Source organism: Talpa europaea (genome assembly GCF_964194135.1).
Source record: "Talpa europaea genome assembly, chromosome: 8".
Classification (NCBI taxonomy): Eukaryota; Metazoa; Chordata; class Mammalia; order Eulipotyphla; family Talpidae; genus Talpa; species Talpa europaea.
In genome coordinates, this window is record NC_140075.1 from 72,883,409 (window position 1) to 72,906,563 (window position 23,155).

A 23,155-nucleotide genomic window follows, 5' to 3' on the forward strand; every position below is an offset into this window, starting at 1 on the left:
TTCTGCCTGTTGTCTCTGTTAAGAAAAAGACCTAAGCTCAGCAAAAGCTACTGAGGGCCTCCCTGGTGGTGCAGGGGGTAAGCCACAACCTATGAAGCTGTCCACAGCCACTGCAGCACGAGTTTGATCCCAGGCCAGGGAGCTACCCACATGGTGCAGCAGACCTCTCCTGTCTTGCCCTTTGCTCCCCTCAGTGGTGTATTTCAATCTGCCTGTTCTGTTCCCCACTCTGTCTCTGGTGGGGAGACAGAGTCTCCCCCGCACCTCTGGCCTGTACCCCAGCTCTTGTATGCATAAATAAACAATCTTTTTTTTTTTTAAAGCTACTGATCGGATCACTCAAGCTACTGATGAATCACTCAAAAATGATGCTGCTCAGGGAACCTGCCAAGCACCCTGGAAAACTGACTGAGAGTTCACTGCTTTTTTTTTACAACATCCTGGCTTGCCCTGTAACACTCTCTCCATATTACCTTGCAGGGTAAGGTAAAAGGTATCAGGCTTTTCTGCCCTTCCGCCATCAGGATAGATGAGGGAGCCCTGTGATCCTGGGTGCATGCCTGATGGCGGGCACCTGAAGTGGGTCCACCTGAGCTAAGATACTGATTTACAAGGGTGGTGCAGCAGAGTGCGGTGTGGTGGTGGTGCGGTGTCGAGGGTGGAGGAGTGGAGTGTACGGAGGCGTGCAGCGACTACAAACCACGGCAAAGAGCATGTGGCTGCTAGAACCATTCATAAACCTGCTCGGAATGGGTTGGTTGCCTTACAACTGGCGTCGACGGCAGGACGGTTCGAGGCAGGACAGCTCTACGCAGACGAAACCCTTTGAAATCTGGAGAGGGATCCCCGGATGGCCGGCCACGAGCAGATGGTACCCGGTGGCCGACCTCCTCACCCAGTGGGCACCTCCCCAGCAATGGCCAGAGGTAGATGGATCCCCGGGGCAGTTGGAACAGGCCCTGTATGAAATAGAAGAAACCCTGAGTGGATGCAGTGCCCGCGAGGCGGCAGGAGCCGTGGGATGGGTGTTTCTCACGGCTCTGCAAGAGTCCAGGCGGAAAGAGCAATCTAGGATCTGGCAAGTACTGGATGAGATGCGAGAAGAGATGCGAGAAGAGATGCGGATACAGCAACAACATTTGAGGATTCTGGAGGAAGAAGTTCGGGGAAACCGACCCACCCCTCTGGAGATGCCAGACTCCGTCTCAGGAAGGAAGGAGAGGGAGGCTGGCCCTTTGCCCGAATCACAGCCGGTGGTGGCAAACCAGCCTGCGACTCCAGAGATGCCTGACCCCTGCTCAGGAGAGGAGGAGAGGGAGGCCGAACCGTTGCCTGAGTCCCAACCGGCCGTGGCAAACCAACCCGCCACCCCGGAGATGCCGGACTCCTCTGGAGAGGAGGAGGCTGGGCCCATGCTCCGGGCCCTCCCGGTGGTGACTCAGAAAATGAAGCAGCAGCAACCCATGGCCCCAGGGGTTCTGGCTGCGGGACCACCACAGATGACGGAATTTACTACCTACCGACCTTACACCCAGGCGGAACTGGTGGACTTGGGCAAACAGTTCCGCCAGAAACCAGGGGAACCCTTGGCAGCCTGGCTGCAGCGTTTATGGGACCTGGGGGTGGATGGGATTATTTGCACGGCTCAAGAGATGGAGAGACTGGCCTCTGTGACTTCACACCCATCCTTGCGACAGAGGCTGCAGAACAGCCAGCGGTATGGCCAGGGCGACCACACCCTCCTGGAGCGGATAATGGCTGCCATAGGGACAGTCTGGGCTGATGCGGGAGACGTGCCGGAAACAGTAAGAGGATGGCAGACAGATGCCGAGCTGGTGCAGGTACTTCGGGAATTGGGGATGCGGCAGGCCATGTTTAATGTGAATACGCGTGGTCCTGATGACAAGCGTTTCACAGCAGGGATGAGAGACTTGGTATTAAAGAATGCCCCCTCCTCTACATTTGGATCTCTCATGGCAGTACTAGCACCCTATGTGGGACGTCAGATACATGACGTCACCACAATGATAGCCAGCTTGGGAGAAGTTGAGAGCCGGTGCTCTCAGAAAGGAATACGGGTAGTTTCAGAAAGGTCAAAAGGAATGCCAAGGAGGGCAAGGAGGCCTCTTGGCATCACAGAACCTATAAAAGTCACCAGTAACCAAATGTGGATGGATTTAATAAGAGTACGTGTAGATGGCACTAAAATAGACGCGCAGCCCAATGCATATTTATTGGAATTATGGCAGCAGCTGCGAGAAGACCAGAGGTTCACACCCATGAGAAGGACTGCTGCTCAGGGGGAGCCTGGAAGCCCCAGGCCTCAGGCGCGCGCCCTGCGCCTGGAAGACCACTTGCTGCCAACCCCGTCCTCGGGTGATGGCCTCATATCCTTTGAATAGGGTGAGGGCCAAGGAACCCGTCCACAGGGGACGGGCGGGGACCGGAGGCCACATGTGGAGCTTGCCATCCACTGGTCCCCGACTAACATACAAAGGGTTTTAGCTCTAGTAGACACAGGAGCAGAATGTACTCTGCTCTATGGAAATCCGGAAAGATTTCATGGGTCTACTTGTTATATTGATGGCTATGGAGGCCAGAGTGTCAAGGTGACAGCAGTAAAACTATCTCTGGGGATTGGGCGATTACCCCCAACAGAATAAAATTGCCAATCCCAGAGCTAGTGCATCCTGGGGGTGGATGCTGTGTGTGGCTTGTAGCCGAGACTACAGCCAGAGAAGGCCAGGAAGTCTGACAGCTCCTGGCATGTTGCAATAGATGTCGTGAGTGATTCCCCTCCCTTGTATGAGCAGTGCCTTCGGCAGCAGGTTTGGTGGCTCATCTGCTGGTACCAATAATTGTCTTTTGCACTAGGTTGGTGCCCTGCCTGGACTTATTTGTGTTCTGTTGTATTTTGTTATATTTGATGTATTTGCTTTGGTGGGCCATGGCTGCATTGTTTGTTTGCTTAGAAAATTGTATATATATGTATGGACTATATGGCAGAAAACACTGAGGGGGTGGACTGTAGGGTAAGGTAAAAGGTATCAGGCTTTTCTGCCCTTCCGCCATCAGGATAGATGAGGGAACCCTGTGATCCTGGGTGCATGCCTGATGGCAGGCACCTGAAGTGAGTCCACCTGAGCTAAGAGACTGATTTATAAGGGTGGTGCAGCAGAGTGCGGTGTGGTAGTAGCGTGGTGTCGAGGGTGGAGGGGTGGAGTGTACGGAGGCGTGCGGCGACTACAAACCACGGCAAAGAGCATGTGGCTGCTAGAACCGTTCATAAACCTGCTCGGAATGGGTTGGTTGCCTTACATACCTGTACTCTCTAAAGGAGACATGGTACACAAACACCTACTGAAGTCTCTAAATGGATTTTAGTGCCATTCAGTCAAAAAGGAGAGCCTTTCTTCAGGAAGCAATGTTTTGGTCTTGATTACACTCAACAGGAATCCTTTGCTCACAAGTAGAAATTCAAACAAACTGAATAATACCTGGAGCACATATAGGGACCACAGCAGGTAACAGGGAATCCTGTTTTCTACCTATTCTTTCCCTCAACCAACAATGTTAATGGTAGAAATGGTGATGAAAGATGATGACATTCTCCAGTCTTCTCTAAATAAGAGATACAATTTAAGATTTTAAAGTACAGCACATGCTCTGTGCAGGGAACTGCTTGGTATGTCTATTTAAAGGAAAGTATTCTTATTATGAACAAGCTAACAGATGCTGGAGTTATTCCTAGTTTATTAAATGTGGTCTTTACGCTGCCCAAAGATAACCTGGGAGCCATTTGTGTCACATGATTCGTTAGGATCCAATCACACCTAATTTCAGTGGCTGAAGAAAAAAGAGGCAAGCAATTAAGGGAGCGTTTGGTCAGCTTCTGTTCAAACCAAGGAAGGAAACCTGCACAGCTGGAGACAATTCTGAGCAAATTGATCAGAATTCCTTTACCTTAACTACAGCCCTAGCTAACAAGTTGATACTCAGGTTTTCTGTAATCAAGCAGCAAGAATTTAGGAACCCAGAGAGGCAAGTCCACCTTGGAATATTTAGTAATTCAAGTCTGTGTCCTTTTATGGAGCAGGGACACCTGTTAGTTTGGTTAAGGCAGGCTAATTTTTAATGAAAAATATAACTCGCTGGATACCAAATGCTCTATCTGCATGTCAGGAGAATTAACCAATTGAATGTGGCTGATTATAAAGTAATGACAAACTACACCAAAAATGGGGACTAGTGAAATGATGGAAATTATTACTCTCAGTGGCATAATATTGGGTATTCAAAATGGTATTAAAAAGAAAGACATAGATTTAGATTTTTAATGTGTGCTCTCCAAATGAACAGCCAGGTCTTCTCTGAACTGCTAATCCCAGGTCCCTGCAAAGAGTTGCTTTCTATAGACTGATGTTTGTTTGCTCATTTGCTAGCCAGAACAATGACTAAGGCCAAACACAAAGTCTTTTCCTGGGACAGATTGGCTACTTTAAGGAAGTTTCCCTAATTCCTAAATAATGAACATGGTACTCTGGAAGGATACCAAGCATATTAAACATTTGGAAGAGTTAGTGAAAACACTGTTACATATTTTCTTAATAATAAAATTGATCTACTTCCCCCCAACCTTGATTATTTTTGCAGTTGCAGACTTTAACTCAAAGCCAAAAAAGTACTGGAAACACACTCTTTGCTATTCAAATGAGCATGCTGCATGTCCTCTTCTCTACTGCACAGAGCAGGAAGGCCCTACCCAGGAAAAGCGCATAGCCCAAAGGCAAAACCACCTACACACACAGCAACAACCTGCTTCCATCTAGCAAGAGGGAACCTGGTTAGTTTGCATGAAAATCCAAACTCTCTTTCTGGACTCTACATCTTTTCTTAACTATACCACTGCTATTAAAAAAAACACACACATACCCAAAAAAACAACTAACAATTAGACACACCTGCTTAAAAAGTGCCCTGTGCTTTGTTCACACTTCATGGTGTATCTTAAAGTGACAGCATATAAAATGGCAATGCAATTCCTGTGCGTTACGTGGCCATAATGGCTAAAAGCACAATTAGAGTTCCCACTATTATGTATTTGAACTTGACTCATTTAGAATGCAAAAAATTCATACATTACAAGAAATATGGACTTTTCACAAGATTAGAAAGTCAAAAATATTTATAAATTCCTACTGTTTTTTTATTAATTGTGTTTTTAGAGTAGCATCATAGAATTCACTGGGTATCTAACATCATTAGTTGAGTATAATACATGAAATTTTGGATAAGGAAATTGTCACTCGTATATTTCCAAGATAAACATAAAGCTAACCATATTCAGCTTTAAATATATTGTTAAAAAACCACACAGGAAGCATGCCTAACATTTTACATGGAAACCAAATATACTGAATTTGAATATAATGAATATCATAAACATGAAATGGGATCAAATTGTTTCCATGCACTAAAAAAGGAAAACTGTAAATCTGTCACAGCATATGTCCCTGGTAACAAATTGTGATATATTGTGAAAACCAGGAGTATAACTAAGTACTTATACTGTAAGATTGTCCCAGTAGCCAAAAAACAAAAAGGGAGAATTTTAAAGGAATTTGGCACCGAAACCAAAAAAACAATTGTTCAAGGGGAAATAGTATAATTAAATTGTTTGTTTGAAAACTGTAATGATAAGATATGAATCACATACTCCAGATAAATGGTTTTGGCAGGCCTCTGCTTCCATTAGAATCTCCCAAGGACAACCCTAAAATTGCAAAATTTGAGATGTTGTCTGAGTAAATGTTGTATGTAAATAAAGCATTTCTTTAAAAAAATATATGTATGCATGTAAAAATGTATACACACATACACACACAGATAGAAAGGTAAAGTCTGTTTACAACACTGTATATAAGTAAGAGGTGAAGGACCACACTTCTTCAAGCTATGTTACCAAACCACACCCACCACCATGGCAGCCATAGTCACCCACCAATACCCACTGGGACCCCTCCACACTTTGCTCTCCACCCTCTTCTTCCTCTCCCCATAGCTTGTTTTACAGTCAGATTTCTAAGGTTTGTTTTCAGTTTGGTTTTGTCTGACCCTTTGTTTTGTTTCTCTAAATATCAAATAAAGCATTTCACAGTAAATTGTCTAAACACTTCTCAGCATAACACTACACTACTTCAATTTATCAACCTCTTATAAACAAACACTCAGTCCTTCCTGAAGTAGTGTGGCTATGAGACACTGTATTGTACATCAGAGCATTCACTTCTGGCTTCTAGAAATCTTTTTCTAATTTGCTAAGTAGCTCGATTCCCTCGATTCCTGCTCCCAGCCCAGGTCATCACACCCAATTCCTTCTTGCTTGTGGAAGCCCCTTTCAGCCCATTTGGACACACAAACATGTGCTTACGCCACTAAATAATTGGTGGGACCAGGAAACGTGCTTTGAAGGCTGCAGTTGCTCCAGCTTGGCTACTCCTGGTTCTGCTGGACCAGTGACAAATGCCACAGCTTTTTAATGGTCTGGTCCCTGGGACTTTCGTCAGCCAACACCCTATTTTTCAGAGGTCTTAGATGTCCTCTGAGACCCTCCAACAAACACTGCTGCATTATGCATCTAGTGCTTTTGTTCCACTTGGATTAGAGAGCACAGTTCATATATTGTCTTATTTTTCCCCCTTTTTTATACAAAAGTGGGTAGGGTGAAAATCTTTTAAACTATAGAATTTAGAATTATGCGTAAGTGTTCATGTCTACTCAGGTTTGACAACTGACAGATTGATGTGGCCTGGATACATTTAAAGTTGGGATATATCATTTGTTTACTCACTCACCTATTCCTTTATCTAGAATTTTTATAATATATATAGACATACTCCCAGGCATAATGACAGTTGCGAGAATTATAAATGTAACTACAACAGGATCTCAACTTTTAAAGAGGGCACTATAAAAAATAATGATAATAACATCATGATATGAAACATGCAATTTTACGTACATTATAGACACATGCACACATGGTGCATGCATAGACACATACACACAGTTTTACTGTGTGAGAGAAAGGAATGGTTCATTCCACATGGAGATGCAGAAAATCTTCACAGAATATAACACAGAGATAATTTATTTGAATTGAGTCTTGAAAGATGAGAGAATTTCCCCAGGATGAAACTGGGTGGGAATAATCATTGCAAATACAAATAGTGCATATTGTGCTTAACATAGGCAATTAAAAATGGGAGAAAGAAGGCTTAAATAGTATACATTCCACACCCATGGCTACCTCACAATTGATAAATCAAGTGCCAGCACAGAAAGTTACAGGGCATAGAGTCAGATTTCCATTCCTGGCCCTTTGCTTTAATCATTTCTTGAGCTCTCTAAGACTCAGGTTCCTCATCTGTAAAATGGGGATGTGTTTTCTTTATGGAAGTACTAAAATTTACAACATGGCAAAGAATAGCACATAGCACACAGTAAGTGCCCAATCAAAGTAATTTCTAATGATTTGTATGTGTGGTTACAAGTCCTGTTTGGGAAAAAAAAATGATAGTCAGGTACACAGAGGTTATCTATACATCGCTCTGCAACACATATAATATTGTAAACAAATGTTGCCTCAATAAAATTTGTGTGTGTATGTGTGTGTGTGTGTGTGTGGTGTGCATCAGAGCCAGTGGATACAGCAGATTCTGAAAAAGGCCAGTTGCAGTTCTATGTAAGGGACCTTTTGCAGATCATGCTTGAAAGATGGACTTGATTTTATCAATAAAGGAGTCTCACGAATGGTCACAGAGTTTGGTCAAGCACCTGCTAAGAAACCTGAAGGTACACAGCTGTAGTGCAGAAGGTAGCTGGTGTCTTTGGTAATTGTCCCGAACATCAGGGAGAAGAGGCATTTTGCCAACCTTGGAAATTACCAGGGGGCATGACGGTAGCAGTTGGCCAGGAGAGCAGCCAACAGAGTGTGTTGTCTGGACAGAGATTTAAAAAATAAAAACATTGACTTGCTTTTGTTATCACCAGTTATGAATAATGTCATTGAATATATGAATATATATGTATGTATATATACATATATATACACATATACATATATTAGCATATATATATGCTCTTCCCTGCTGGGCAAGGCGCCCTCAATAAACCACAGCTTGGCAGAAGCTTGTATTGTGAAATCTGAGAATTAAGAACTGGGTGACCATTAGGCATGGGCTAATTCAGGTGCAAGGTATGGACCCAAAGAGTGAACAGTCAGGCAGTTTTAGAGGGGCCTAGGAGCTGGAGAAAGTTTGGGGCATCTCCCAAGGGGAACAGACCAAAGAGGGTGGCACTAGAAAAAAGAGGTCAAATGACAGTGAATGGAGAGAAAGATTCAGACACAGAGAAGGCTTAAACCAATATATCTTCCTCAACTACAGTTACTTCACTATCGGTCAGTCAAGTGCCATTCCCATAAGGTTCTGCCAGGTGGTTTTCAGGACCACCAGCATCAGCATCACCATGTTAGTAATGCAAATTATTGGCTTCCACCCACATGACCCAATCAGTAACCTTGGTGGGCCCAGCCATCTGATTGAACCAACCCCTCAGGTGACTGTGACACACACTAAGGTTTGACAGTCACAGATCTGCCATCTGTGTTGAGCTCCCTGACCACAGAACTATGTCTTCTGGCTTACAGCATCATATTCAATTGAGTCACTGGAATTTGTGACATTTGTCACATCAATTTTTGTGCCTATTGTACACATGAGCAATGGATTCGTCCCTTTGTTAAACCCAGTGTTTCTTGTGGTGGATGGATGGAGAGTGGTTTTGTCCCCCAGCAGGAATTTGGCAATACTTGGAGACGGGTTTATCTGTCTCACTGGGAGGAAGGTGTTACTGGCATTTAGTGCATGGCAGCATGGATGCTGCGAGACATTCTACAAGGCCCAGGGCAGATCCCCCACAACAAAGAATTAACTGGCCCAAAGTGTCAATAGAGCCCAGGGTGAGAAACCCAGTTAACCTTACAAAAAGATTTCCTTAGGATCTCCATTAAGTTGGGGGGGAGGGAAAAACTAGGTGGGGAAGTCGGCATCCAATCTGGAGTCTTTGAACACAAATCCCCACTCGTGCAGTGAGGAATGTTTACTGATTGGTGACTGACTGTTTATTGTTGGTCCTTAAAGGAAGTAGGAGCTTTATGACCCTAACCAGGAACTGCCGGCTTTGTTTGCTCTCCTTCTCTTGAGCTTGTCCTTCTGTATATTGTTTCTGCCCTGACTTCATTCTTTGATTCCAAAGCAGTCAGGCCAGTCCTGATCTGCATCTTTAGCTAAGGTTTGAATCCTGGCTCTTGACATGGCTTCTAAGAAGAACAGGGGTAAGGGCTGGGATTTTGGAGACTGCTAATTTGGTAGTGGGTGCACTGGGGGTAACAAACTCACTGAAATGCTCAAGGCAAGATGCCAGAGAACATCGGAAGAGTCTCCCAATGACCGTTCGCTCCTTAAATTAGGGGGTACCAGTGGAAGAAGAAATCTGCACCTAGTTAGGGCCATGCCCGACACATGGGGTGACAGTTTGCAACCTTGGGATCCCCACACCCTGATACGTCGCTGGTACCGCAGAGGCAAGCACATGAGGCTATTTGTTAAGTGAAGTCAGCAAGATCCTGAATGAGGCAGGAACTGGGCTTAATAGTGGGGTAGAAGGACAGGAAGGAGATAGATCTGTGGAGACTGGAAGCTGGGCACTGGAAGCATGTCCCACACAGAAAATGAGGACTCAAATGGAAAGAACAAGTGAAAGGCACAAATATTTGACTTGTTTTCTTTTCACGTAATATGGGGGAGGCTTGTCTATTGTGCTGTCCAAGGAAGCTCACCGCTGGTGCAAAAGGACATTTAATTCCTACAAACAACTCTTGACATCTTCTCTTGCATAATGATTCTTACAGTCTTCACATTTCCATGGGGTCTTTTCACATTCCCCAATGTCTGATGACTCAATGGTGCACTGGAGAAGCCAAGTGGAACCGAGCTCTATTTTCATTTTAAAGGGAATTCTTTGCACTTACAGTCAAAAGTGTATTTTTGTGTTTATAAGCGTGCTCTATCCTAGGCCTGGGGTCTGGATCTTCTGGGTTTGGGCGTCTGCCTTTCTTATCAACAGCAATGGAGCTGGGCAATATGAAAGCTCTGGAGGACAATACCAACACTGGAAGTTCACTTCCTAAAAGACACAGAGCAAGTGAGTGAGGCTCTGGATGAAAACACCTTTTAGGCAGCGCCACAGGGAGTCTCTATTTAAACAGGTGACCTTGTGGAGAGGGCTCCAGATCCCATTACCGACTGCCTGGCTGAGAGGCAGATTTGTTTTTATGAGCTCTCAAGGCACACATTGGGGGCCAGGAATAAATATGGAGAAACTCGCATGCAACTTACATGTACAATGCAAGGAAAGAAAATTACACGGAGGCATTTTGAGAATGAATAACATAACAGCAAATGGCCAGTGTGCAAAGTGGTTCGCATTCAATTAACACTTCCAATGGATTTCATCCAGTGGGATAAAAACGAGTGATTAGACATTTCATTCTTCCTGCTTCCTTCAGGGAATGGTGAGAAGGGGGAAACAGCTGCTTCTACATGCAGCCGTCTATGGGTCAGATATTGCTCTGCCCAGCGGTGCTGACATCACTTGACTCTCCCCGGGAGAGGGGCGCTGGCGTCACTGGCTGGGCAGGGCGGCCGCAGGCCTGAAGATGGGCTGGCGGACGCTCCCATTCTGTTTCTCCTTGAGCACCTACAGGGTCACAAACTACCAGCGAACATTGCAATTAAGACTCTCAAACTTTGTTTTTATTGGCTGTGGGGGGCGATTTTTTTTTTCACAATTTATGAAAACACAATGTAGCCCAGTAAGTTAAAACGTGGATGTGAGTTTCAAACTTTGCATAGTCATTAGGCTAATCATTAGTCATTTGTGGTTGACGAGGAGGGTTATAATTTGACACCTGGCAAAAATCAAGCCGATTTCAGAGAATTTAGAGCTGGGAAATGAGATGGAAACAACACCCTCTTTTTCCCTAGGAGGTCCCATGAAGTAACATTTGCAAACCACTTTTCTCTCCATAGAAGTGAACAGCTCGGTATTCAGGGCTATGATGTCTCTCCATCTCTGACGGCTGCACCCCCTTTTCCCCAAGAGCTTTAGAAGCACTGGCCAAAGAATCTGGCTCAGAAGGTTCCCAGAAGTGAGCCTCTGGGAGTTCAGAGAGAGAGATAAATAACTTCTCAACCTGATGCTTAAGGAACAAGAGACCACCAGAAAGTGCAGTGTCAATTGTGAAACTAGTTTTTGAAATGACCTGGAGTCATGGGAGAAAGCAATTTTAGAATGACAGAATCCTCAGTTCCTGATTTCTCCATAAAATGCCAGATTTTCTTCTGTCCACTATCTATGGCCATTTTCTTTTGTGTAATGAGATCAAACTATGGAGCCCTGAGTTTGTATTTTCTGATCCCTGACCTCTCACAGGTGTTCTGGCTCATTTCCTGAGAGTTATGTTTGATTTGGGACTGCTTCCCTCTTTTCTCCTGTTCCCCTGTTACAGTTTGAAACCTGGAACACCCGCATACAAGACCCTGACTATCTCCCTGTGCTGCCCAAAAAACACTCTGAAATGTTCTCTCAAAACCTGGCAAGCATCTGGATAGGGACAGTTTCTCACACTCTGGGAAATCAAAATATAAAACAAAAGTTCGTTTCCAGTTCTTCAACATAAGGATAAATTTCAGAGCCATTTCTTTTTCTCTTTCTTTTTCTTTTTTTTTTTTCCTATTTAACCTAAAAGTACCCCTGGTGTATTACCAAGAGGAAATCAAACAATCTACTTAAGTTTTCAGAATGTAATAAGGAAATAGAAATATTAATTTGAGATTCTTTAGGAGGAAAAAATAAAAAGCAAAAAGCAAATAATTATTCCAAGGTCATTGTTCGGAAGCAATAATTAATATTTTCCCTAAAAGTTGATCTCTTTCCCCTCCTCCTTCTTTCTCTCCACACTCCCTTTCTCACCCAGGAGGACACTAGAAAACAGAATTTTTGGAAGTCAGGAATTATTATTATTTTGAAATGAGGCTAGAGCCCCGTTTCACACTACTCTTCCACCAATTTCAATTGGCACTGAAAAAATAAGTTAGGACCAACTACTGATCTAGCAAAAAGCTACTTTGAGGAATGCAATGGCTCAGCCTACTCTGTCTGTTGTTATTCATGGAAGAAGGAAAAGAACAAACATAGCCTCAGTTGTGCAAGCAAAAATGAGATTGTGTGCACTAAAAACCTTTCCTTAAGGAGTGTCTAGGCCTGCATCTCATGAACCCCACCTGGCACAGCATTGTGGCATCAAGCATCTCCCAGGAGAGCGAGTCCTTCTCTCCTTAATCCAGTGGGTGGGGAGATCACCCACACCTTGGATTGGGAAGAGTCTTGAAGGAGAATGGATAGGATGGAGAAAGTCTCAACTATCCCAGGTCAAGATGACAATTTCTCTGGATCAGGATTAGTAAGAGAGCAGAGGACAAATACACTGACACACAGTGAATGTATAAATACCGTTTCTAATTCTTGTTGGCATAAAACTATCAATCACAAGTTAAGAACTGAAGAAAACACAGCTTATATTGTATAAACACCCATGGTAAATTCCGTAAGGTATTTGAATTACCTTAATGTGAAGCCTGGTTCATGATTAGAGCAAAAGACAGATTTCATTTTTTAATTTTTTTTCAAATATATAACCTGTAAACATACATATTGTGTTAACTTTAAGCTACAAGCAATTATTCATTCACTAAGTATCTACTGAGCACATACTTCATGCCAAATACTCTTGTAGACCAACCTCTATCCAAGAATCAGGGCTTTGCCTTTAGAGTCTACAGTCTAGTGGAGGTGGACATGGAGTTAATGAGCACACAAATAAATCAATGCAATGAGATCAGATGATAATAAAGTAATGTGAAAGTGAGCAACACAGGAGGCCACTTCAGATGAGGCAGCCAGGGAAGACTCTCTGAGGAGATGACAACGGAGCTGAGGTATGAAGGCTGAGAAGGAGCAGCTCATTCCAGGAAGATGGGCTAACACACTCAGGTTCTGAGATGAGAGAGAGCCTGGTGGGTGTAAGGAGGAGAGAAATCGTACTGCTGTGTAGGTCATAAGACGAAGCTATTTTTAAGCAATGAAAGCATAGGCAATCTCGTTAGAAGAAGCCTCTGAGATCATTTTGGGAAATGCTCCTAATTTCCAGGTGAGGAATCAAATCCCAGGGCAGTTTTCTTGATCACACAGCTGGCAAAGGGCTTCAGGCTGCTGCCCACTCCTTCATTTTCCTGCACGAGCCATGGCCTCCATAGTTGATGTGTGTTAATCACATTTCCCCTTGACATTGTCAGACTGTCCACAAAGGGGTCCTTTCTGCTAATGTGTCCTTCTGGAATGAAAATTCTGAATTTTCAGACTTCTATCCAGTTCCCACTTTAGAATGTCTAGAAATAAAATCAATACATTTTTCTTATGTGTACTTGTTACTTTTCAGAATTTTTTTTAAAGATTTATTTTATTTATGCATACAAGAACTAGGGTCTAGGCTAGAGGTGCAGGGTGTGTGTGTGTGTGTGTGTGTGTGTGTGTATGTGTGTGTGTGTGAGAGAGAGAGAGAGAGAGAGAGGGAGGGAGGGAGAGAGGATTCACTAGAGACACAGTGGGGAGAAGAACAGGCGGATTGACTGAAATACACTGCTGATGGGAGCAGCAGGCAAGACAGGAGAGGTCTGCTGTACCATGTGGGTCAGTTCCCTGGCTGGGGATCTAACTTAATGCCACCGTGGGTGGTGATAGCTTGATAGCACTGAGACTTTAACCCCCTGCGCCACCAGGGAGACCCTACTTTTCAGAATTTAAAGGGGTACAAATATTGACATAAATTTTGAAGTCTATTTTTTCATTGATTATCAGTACTAAACTCAATGTGATAATGAAACATTAAGCATGATTTTTTTTGCATAGAAAAGGGAAATACATATGATAGATTTTAAATAACAAAATGTAAAGGTGTTTAGGTTAATTTTAGAGTGCTTTTGCTGTAAAAAGAAAGTATGTAATCTATTAGGTACTCACAAAAGTTTCACTGAAGAAAATATTATTCAATAATCCCCAAATGGGAATATTTTATTCTGTAGAAACTTGGCCCAGAGTAAGTAGAGTTGCATCCAGAGACTATACAGCTCTATTTATCATCTTACAAACTTCTTCATTATGTCAAAAGTAAATCTCAGCTGTACCTTGACTGCAAAGCAAAAGCAATACCAGCTATTTTATCCATCTTAACAAGAATATTTTGAGAATTAACTGATTTTCCAGGAATGTTTAAACAATTTTATCAATTTTAAGTCAAGGTTTATAGTTACATTATCAGCCCTGAATTTATGTTTGTCTAAATAAATTAATGCATTTTATTCTTACTTTACAAAAAAGGAAAAACAACCTTCTAGAATGTGCATGACGGCCATAGTTTTTAGGCTTATTACAATCTCAACAATTTAGATTCCATTAGACTTGATTCCCATTACAGGCTCAACTCCAAAGCTTTCCCATGAGCATGGGTGAGCTTCTAAGGTTCAGCTCACAATGAGATTTTCATCTTAAGCAGCTTCTTTAGCAACACTTTTAGTTTTTCTCATGCTACAGGAAGAGCTCAAGTAAGTAATCTAAAGCGTTTCCTCTATGGCACATGCCTTTTAAAAATTATCCCAGCCCTTTTGAGACAGGCATCTATTCTGTAGAGACACTGCTGAGGAGAAAACACCCTTGACAAGACAATTATATTTTCACTGGCAATAGATTCTTAGAGTTAAACTAGAAATCATTTAAAATAATGTCAGTGTGACAGCCAAATATATAGCCAACATTTTGAATGTTTGCTTTACTTCCTGAATTTAGAGCTAGAGCTCACCTCAGATAGCCTTTCAATAACCACTGAAAATAGACATGGTATTATTCAGATGCCCCTCCCCTCCAATCCCAAGCTTAAAATAGAAGATTATCTGGGAAAAGTGTAGGATTGCACTAAAAACATTAAGAAAAAATATTACATTTGTTTTTAACTCGAAACGATCCAAAATCAGTTTATTTGATTCTTATATTTTATAGTCATATTAAATTATAATAACCTAAAGGTGGAATCTAAGTCATGCTTGAGGCGAAATATGTCATTGTAAGCGGAACCTGCAATGGGCATTGGCTGAAAAAGTAGATTAATGAAGTTGCTGAAAATTTAAAAGCAATTGGGATAAAACCCGAATTGGGACTGGGAGGAGGAACAGAGGAAATAGTCTTCATGCTGATGCTCATTTTAGAAGTAATTCACTTTCCCATGACAAGGATAAGAAAGCCATTTAAGAATTATTTACCTTTCAGCTTTAAAAAAAAGAAGCTGTCTGGAGAAGGCCCTTGATAGGCATGAGGAATGCATGGGCACTTTTCCTTCTCATCGTCCAGGCTGGGATCCTCATAAAAAGAGGAGCCTTTGTAGCTAAGCAGAGGGGACAGAGTAGCAGCCCAACAGAGCTCACCTGATGTTTCCAGCTAAGGTGGAATCTTCTCAACCCATTTATCTAGTTGAGGAAGAATAGTGGCAGTACTTGAAACAAATGTCAAACCCTTATTTTAAAAATTTAGACCAAAATACAAATTCAGGAAAAGATTAAACACTTTACAAAGGGCTCCATAATGTGGGTCATAAAAATAGCAGCCTCCTCTAGGGAGTGATTTTAAAAAGAATGCCATTTTCAAAACAAAAAGGAAAAAGTGGTAGAGCGCTGGGTTGTGAAGCTGCCCGCAGCCTTTGCAGCCCTGGTTCGAACCCCGGCTGCTCCCGGGCCACCAGAGGAGGGTCCCACAAGACGCGCAGACCTCTCTTGCCGCCCGCTGCTCCCCTCAGCAGTGTACTTTGGTCCTTCTGCCTGCTCTGCTCCCTGCTCTGGCTCTAGTGAATTCTCTCACCCTCCTGTGCTTCTGACTGTACCCAGTGCTTGTATAAATAAATAAATAAATAAATAAATAAATAAATCTTTAAAAAAAAAATTAGAAACTACGTTTCAAGATTATAAAGTGCAGGGACTCCCCCAAGGTGCAGTAGGTTGAGCTCTGCGCTGTGAAGCTCTCCGCAGCCTCTGCAGCGCAAGTTCAATTCCTGGCAGGCCAGAGAGATACCTACATGGCGCAGCAGACCTCTCCTGCCTGGCACACTGCTCCCCTCAGCAGTGTCTTTGGTCCGTCTGCCTGTTCTGCTCCCCAATCTCTCTGGTGAATTCTTTCACCCTCCTGCGTGCCTCTGACCCATACCCCAGTTCTTGTGTAAATAAATAAATCTTAAAAAAAATAAAGTGAGTTACAGTTGATTTAACAGAATAGAACTTTGTTATTTTATATGGGGAGAACTCACTGCATTTTGTAAAAAGAAAGGATTTCCTCCTTATGTATAAATCTGAAGGAAAAAAATTAGCTTATGGTAGCAAGATTACTCTGCATGAGAGCTTTGGCACCAAGTTTCTCCCTGATGCCTGAGAGCAGCAGAGCCTTAGGTGCCCTCTCATTCTATCTCCCTCTTGTCATTGTTGGGCCAGTGAACAAATGATTAAAACTATTGAGTAACAGCAAAGGGCAACATGCACAGAGCACTCTTGGTGGCCAAGGAAACTAGCATAGCCCACCCAGCTTCAGCCTGACTTTAATCTTCGTGGGAAGGACCACCAAATGTGAAGGAGGGACAGGCCTTCCAAAGGTGGACCCAAGTGAATTTCCTGCAGTTTGGATACAACCCTTGTTATCCAAATTGGGATAACAGTGTCAAAGCTGTAATCCCGGGAGTAATATTAATGAAGTCTCTTCATGGGAGTCCTAGTCTATCATCCTCAAACCTTCTACCGTTCTGTAGAAATGTAGACATGCAACAGTTTTAACAATACCTAAAATAGAATCATTTTCTCTAGTTTTAGGGTCATGCTCAGGTTATATTAGGCTTTTCAAATTACATTGCAATACAGTGTGGGATCTTTTCAAGTTTGCCATGAACTCACTGGCAATGATGAATTTAATACGTAATAAAGCTCTTGGGTGGAAGCAGATGGCATTTTAAAGCACACATTAATTCACTTAACATGTATTCACTGCAGCCCTACGATGTGTGAAGGAGAGGATAATTATTTGTCACCTCCTTCCCTTCCAAGTCTATCATCCATTTTAAGCACCGTTTCATTTACTTGATTACTTTTACTGATGACAGCATGGACAAAAATGGCATCGTCAATGAATGAAGAGTTGACTCAGTAACTACAAAGAGACATTTCACTTAAAAAAAAAATCCCAGAGAAGCTCTAATATGGTCATGCAACTTCAAAAACAAAGTTAAAATTATATTCACATGTATTTGGGGATACTGCAACCATTTCATGCCATTATGTTACTGTTGATTGATTTAGCTGCATGACAAAGTTGCAACAAAAATATACTTTATAGAAATGTGGTTCTGCTCCCTGGTTACTTTACTTCAGACATATTCTCTCTATGGTTAGAAACAAGCCATGACAGGGGTCTAACACTGAATGTCTATGCATGATGAGAAATCAGGCATAACCATGGCCTAACCCTGAATGGGATCTTATGTTTTCTACCACGGACAAATCATTAACATATGGCAATAACCCTCTCAGTTGGTCTGTTAATTTTCTTTAATCCTAGAGACTCTACTGTCTTTGCTCTATACATCATCTTAACCTTTTCCCATTGTTCTCCTCCCATTTCGAAAGGATTCATTTCTTTTTTTAAAAAAAGTCTATTGGGCGGAAATTCTTTGTTCCTTATTTCCACACTGCTGTTCTGTTGGCCCCAAGGACTGCTCAACATCCCCTCTCTAACCTCTAAATTAAGTGTTCATTTTCAAGTTCACGGCTGTTCCCGTCACCACCCCACCCCGCTGTGGATGTTCCCCAGTCCTGGCTCCTTGCTCACTGCTGGGATCCCTGCAAAGCAGCCTTTCACCATAGCCCATACTCAGATTTCTCTTTTTAATAAGTTTGTGGTGGACTTATGCCTCTTAATCATTTTTTACCATCAGAGTCATTTACCTTCCTGCCATAACAACCAATGCTCACTCCTCTCCCATCTCCTGGTGCTAATTTTGCCCCTGTAACCTCGTTCAGTAGGACAAAATGTGTTTTTTCTGGCTGTGGACAGTGTCTCCCATATCACACTCACTGACCACAAAATGAGCTCTGCAAGGAAACCTCTGCCCTTGGACTTCTAGTCCCTGCTCACAAAGCAGTTTCCATAAATGAAACCAGTGAGAAACACAGGTTAATGAGATGATTAACCCCCACCCCCCAAAAAAAGGACCAAAAGAAATTCTTTACAAGACGACTTTTTACAAAGCTGCCTATAAAGTATTAAGCCGTGGTTCCCAAAGGCTGACCTGGTGACCTGTCTGGGCAAACTGTTCAAGATTCACCCAGGAGGATGTTAAACAGAAATACTGGAAGTCCCCACCTCTTGAGTTTAGGAATCAGCAGGTCTGAGGTTTGGGAGCCATGGATTGAGAGTGTAAATCAATCTCAACAGCTTGAGTAAAAGCCCCATAAGCTCATATATAACAGACCGGGATGCCAAATTTGCAATCCATGTGAGTCTTTAGAATTTATACAGTGATTAATATGTTTTAAGAGAAGTATGATAAGACTTTTCAGTGCAAGTTATGTCCTGATGGGAAAAAAGATGAAGGCCAAAGTATGAGCTGACCGGTCCACTCACTGACAGCCTGCAGCTACCCCTCAAGGAGCAGCGGGATGGCCTCTCCTCTCCACTAGCCCTCACCAGTGGCCCCTGGAACATGTGCCCTGCAGCCCTTTGTGGGGGGTGGGCTTTGAAAAGACCAGTGCTTACAGGGTTGGTAATTCATTTCATTTGCACCTGATTTATGCCCCATTCAAAAATGAAACAAAACAAAAATGATGAAAAATGACTCAGGGAAACAGAATGAACACTTCAGTAATTCCCTCTTCCTGAAGCACAACGAGCCATTTCCCTTCCTGGGAATAAAAGTGTGAAAGGGATGGATATAAGCTAAACCCCCCTTAGATTGTGACTTCCATCAATCTTTGGGGCTCTCGAATGCCACTTTTCTCACACAGGTACAAACCTTCAAATGCATCTGTGGTCAAAGTTCTCCCTACACAGGACCCTGCACATTTGCAACTGTCAGTACATTTCAAGCAAAAGTTTTCTGCTTACAAAGGGCCAGGGGACTGCCTCTCCTTTCCCTTAAAGGATTCCTTTCCCGTTGCTCTCTGGGTCTGTGCTATCTAATCTGGTAACCACTAGTGTGTCTATTTAGCATTTGAAATGGTCCCAGCTAGTTAGTACTAAGTTTAAAAAATGCACCAAATATCAGTGATTCAATCAATGTAAAAAAATTAAAGTATGATATTAATAAATCTAATTCTAAAATTAAAATTAATTTTTAATCATTTTGGACAATGTTTTAGATATACAAAGTTAAATAAAATATATTTTTAAAATTAACTATACCCAATTCTTTTTACTTATTTAATTATTTTTTTTAAAGATTTATTTTATTTATACAAGCACTGGGTACAGTCAGAAGTGCGGGAGGGTGAGAGAATTCACCAGAGCGGGGAGCAGAACAGCAGACTGACGAAGTACACTGCTGAGGGGAGCAGCTGCGGCAGGAGAGGTCTGCGTGCCATGTGGGACCCTCGCCCAGTGGCCGGGGATCAAACTGGCGCTGCAGAGTCTAGGGGCTGCTTCGCAACCCAGCACTCAACCGCTGTACCACAGGGGAGGCCCCTTTTTACTTTTTTAAATGTGATTTTTAGATTGAAACCTATATGCACGGTGCATTTTATTGCTATCGGCCAATACTGTCATAGAGGAAGTAAAGCCCAGCATTTGAATTTCCATTTCCAGCTTGTCAGCGTGTCTCCTCGGCTCCCTCAGTCACTCCTGCAAGCCCAGTCCCCCCACTGCTCACCTTGACACACATCCTGGAAGCCTTCTCACCTCACTTTTCCCTAGTCCAGCCTCTGAAACTCCACTGCAAACTTGAAATATTCTTACCCACCATACTATCAGGTAATTTCCCCCTTTTTATTTGAACAGAATTTTCTTTCCCACCTCTATCATGAATTCTTATATTTTTCAGTGAAGACAACATAGCTGTATTTTCTCACTTTCCAGACATTCCAGTTTGGCCAAAGAACTCATAGAGCTATTGTTTCTGATTGTTACCAAATATTGATTTACTCATTCATTCAACTGCATTCACTGGGCACCTCCTGGAGGCCAAACACTGGTCTAGCCTGGGGGGTCATCTAATAATGTCAGCACATAACCCTCTGATGATATGTGCAATGATGTCATCAGGAACACGCAGGCTGTGTGGATGCAACCCCCCTCCGCTCAGACCCAAAAGGACTCTCTACTTGCAAACACCCTTCTGTGGAAAGATTTCAAGGCAGTGCTCACATAACACAAGTTTTCCGGCTTAGAAACTTGAAACCTCCTGACTCCACATTAAACATTTCCCCTCTCCCACACTTTGTATTCTCCCTGTGTTTCCTTGACTACCCTATAAACTTCATTTGTCTTTGTATTCCTCTTTCCTTTGCTCACACAGTATTAAATACCGTGTGTGTGTACATTAAGTTTATATATATTCATTTACTTCTCACAATAACGTAGAAACCACCGGTGTTTCCATTTAAAGATGTGGAAATTGAGGCAAGGGGAAGTGAAGCAACTGACCTGAGGTCACATGGATAATAAGTGAAGAAGCAGGATTCGAACCCCGGCAGTCTAACTCTAGAGCGAGAGCTCTTAACTGCTAGATTCTACTGTCTCAGAAAGGGTACAAACACCAAGGACCATGTAAACTTGAAGGTGCTGGGATCCCCTGGTGCCATTGAGAAAAGTCACCTCAAAATGAAGCTTATATAGGAAAAAGGAAAACTGAAGGGAAAGAAGAGACAGAGACAGAAAGAGAACATAGGAAAGAGAGACAATACGAGAGATATCATAAAAGAGATATTACTGATCACTTTATTTGAATGCCTGGAGAATACAAAACTAGAAAAATCTTTGGTATTCCAACATACACATGTGAATAGGGTCTTATCATCTGTAGCTATTGGTTTCCTGTATTATCCTTTACAGCTTACAGTTTTATCTCATTTAGAAAAGTAGCCATCTGTACAATATAACAGAGAAGAGATTTCATCATGCATTTAGTCTGTCCTGTCCATTCCCTACCACCTGTGGATTAGTGCCCGGTGATCACCTTACAATATTCTATTTCTGTTGCAAAGTTAGTTTGCTCTAAGTTTGCTCTATGATTGTGGATCTTTATTCAATAAACTTTTTATTGTTCTACAGATCAAATACCATCAAGTACCCAGTTCCCTTCTCCTTTAGGGCACCTGAAGTATTGCATTTTCCCTGCTCTTGAAGTTAGGCAAGGGCATATGACTAACTCCAATCAGTGAATGCCATTTTCATGAAAACACTAATATAATAAAGGAGATATAAAGGCCCAGTAACTGGTACATCCATTTGAAGAAACATTCTATTCCACTTTAGTGCAATGAAATGATAAACAATTTTGAAATTGATTATGATGACATTCTCATTAACTCATCAGATTATGAGCTCATCCAAGGCTGAGCTGGTGTGGATACTCAGGACATACTTGCTAAATTGATAAACTACCGAGACACATGATTTCAATATCATATTTATTAAAAGCATTCTTAGTTCTCTTCTATGCTCATTTCCACACTTAATTTTGAAAATTATGCTTAAAAGGAAAATACCATTTAATTTCATCTTTAGTGAGACTTGCAACAATATCTTGGCTTTTCAATGAAGGCTAACACAGAATCTAGGAAGGAAATGACAGTGAGCTTTGTTTTCTGGTTTTGAGCAATAAAAAAATGTCCAGAGAATATATAGATCTTACACTTGAATATGATTTGTGACTTTCTTCTCTTTTTGTTTGGATTTGGTGACTTGAGGCCATAGTGAGCCACATATATATGTCTCCAAAATGCATATATTGGAGCCCTAATAAGATGTATTTGGAGGTGGAGTTTTGGGGAAGATAATCAGGTTTACATGAGCTCGTGAGGGTAGGGCCCCCAGATGGGAGTTTAGCTCTCTGACATGTGAAGATACAGCAAGAAGGTGACTGTCTATAAGTCAGGAAGTGGGTTTTCACCAAGAACAGAATTGACTGGCACCTTGATTTTGGACTTCCTAGCCTGAAGGACTGTGGAAATAAACTTCTATCATACAGTCTGGTATTTTGTTATAGCAGCTCGAGATAAGACAGAGACTAAATTCTCATTTTCTTTACTCTCTTAAAAATGTAATATTACTTGCCCGTCATAGTCACCTTCCCTTGCTTTCAGCAACCAGCCTAATATTTTGTGGTCTCTTTAGTTAAATTAAGTAACATGCCCATTCAGTGACCGTTGTGACTCATCAAGCATTTCCTAATTGTGGCAAAAGGGCTTATTCAATCACCATTGTTGCATGGCACTGGTTAAGCTCCAACCTAGCTATAGTGTTCTTGTGTTTTATACAATGCACACAAATGGATACTTTCATTGCATGCCAAGAGCTTCTAGTTTGAAAAAAAGATAGAGTTTAGTAATTCAGCACAGGTTTAATTTATCATAAGTGCTTGAGATTATATTAAAACCCACAAGATTTTTGTTTTCCTTTTAGGAAATAAATCTCATACATTATCCTGACTTGTATCTCCCTGTAAAAGTAGCTGCATTTTCCTAGAAATATGGCATTTTGCATCGGCAAAGAATTATAGGAATAAATTATTTAAGCATCATTTAAGAAGTATACTTGAAATTTGGGGGACTTACACCAAGATGCTGACAATTAAATATCAATCTGTTAATACGAAATGCCAAAGAAAGTCAGCTCTCATAATTCACTGGATAAAGTTGAGTTTCTACATAATTTTGATAAATTTATCTCATTTATC

At 42.2% G+C, this 23,155-nt stretch overlaps 1 protein-coding gene across 1 annotated transcript in view; it reads right to left on the reverse strand.

Annotated features, from left to right (window-relative positions):
- Positions 1-23,155, reverse strand: part of SLC25A21 (solute carrier family 25 member 21) — a gene marked incomplete at its 5' end in the record, with an annotated part of 431,493 nt that overhangs the window by 155,536 nt on the left and 252,802 nt on the right. The window lies entirely within an intron of this gene.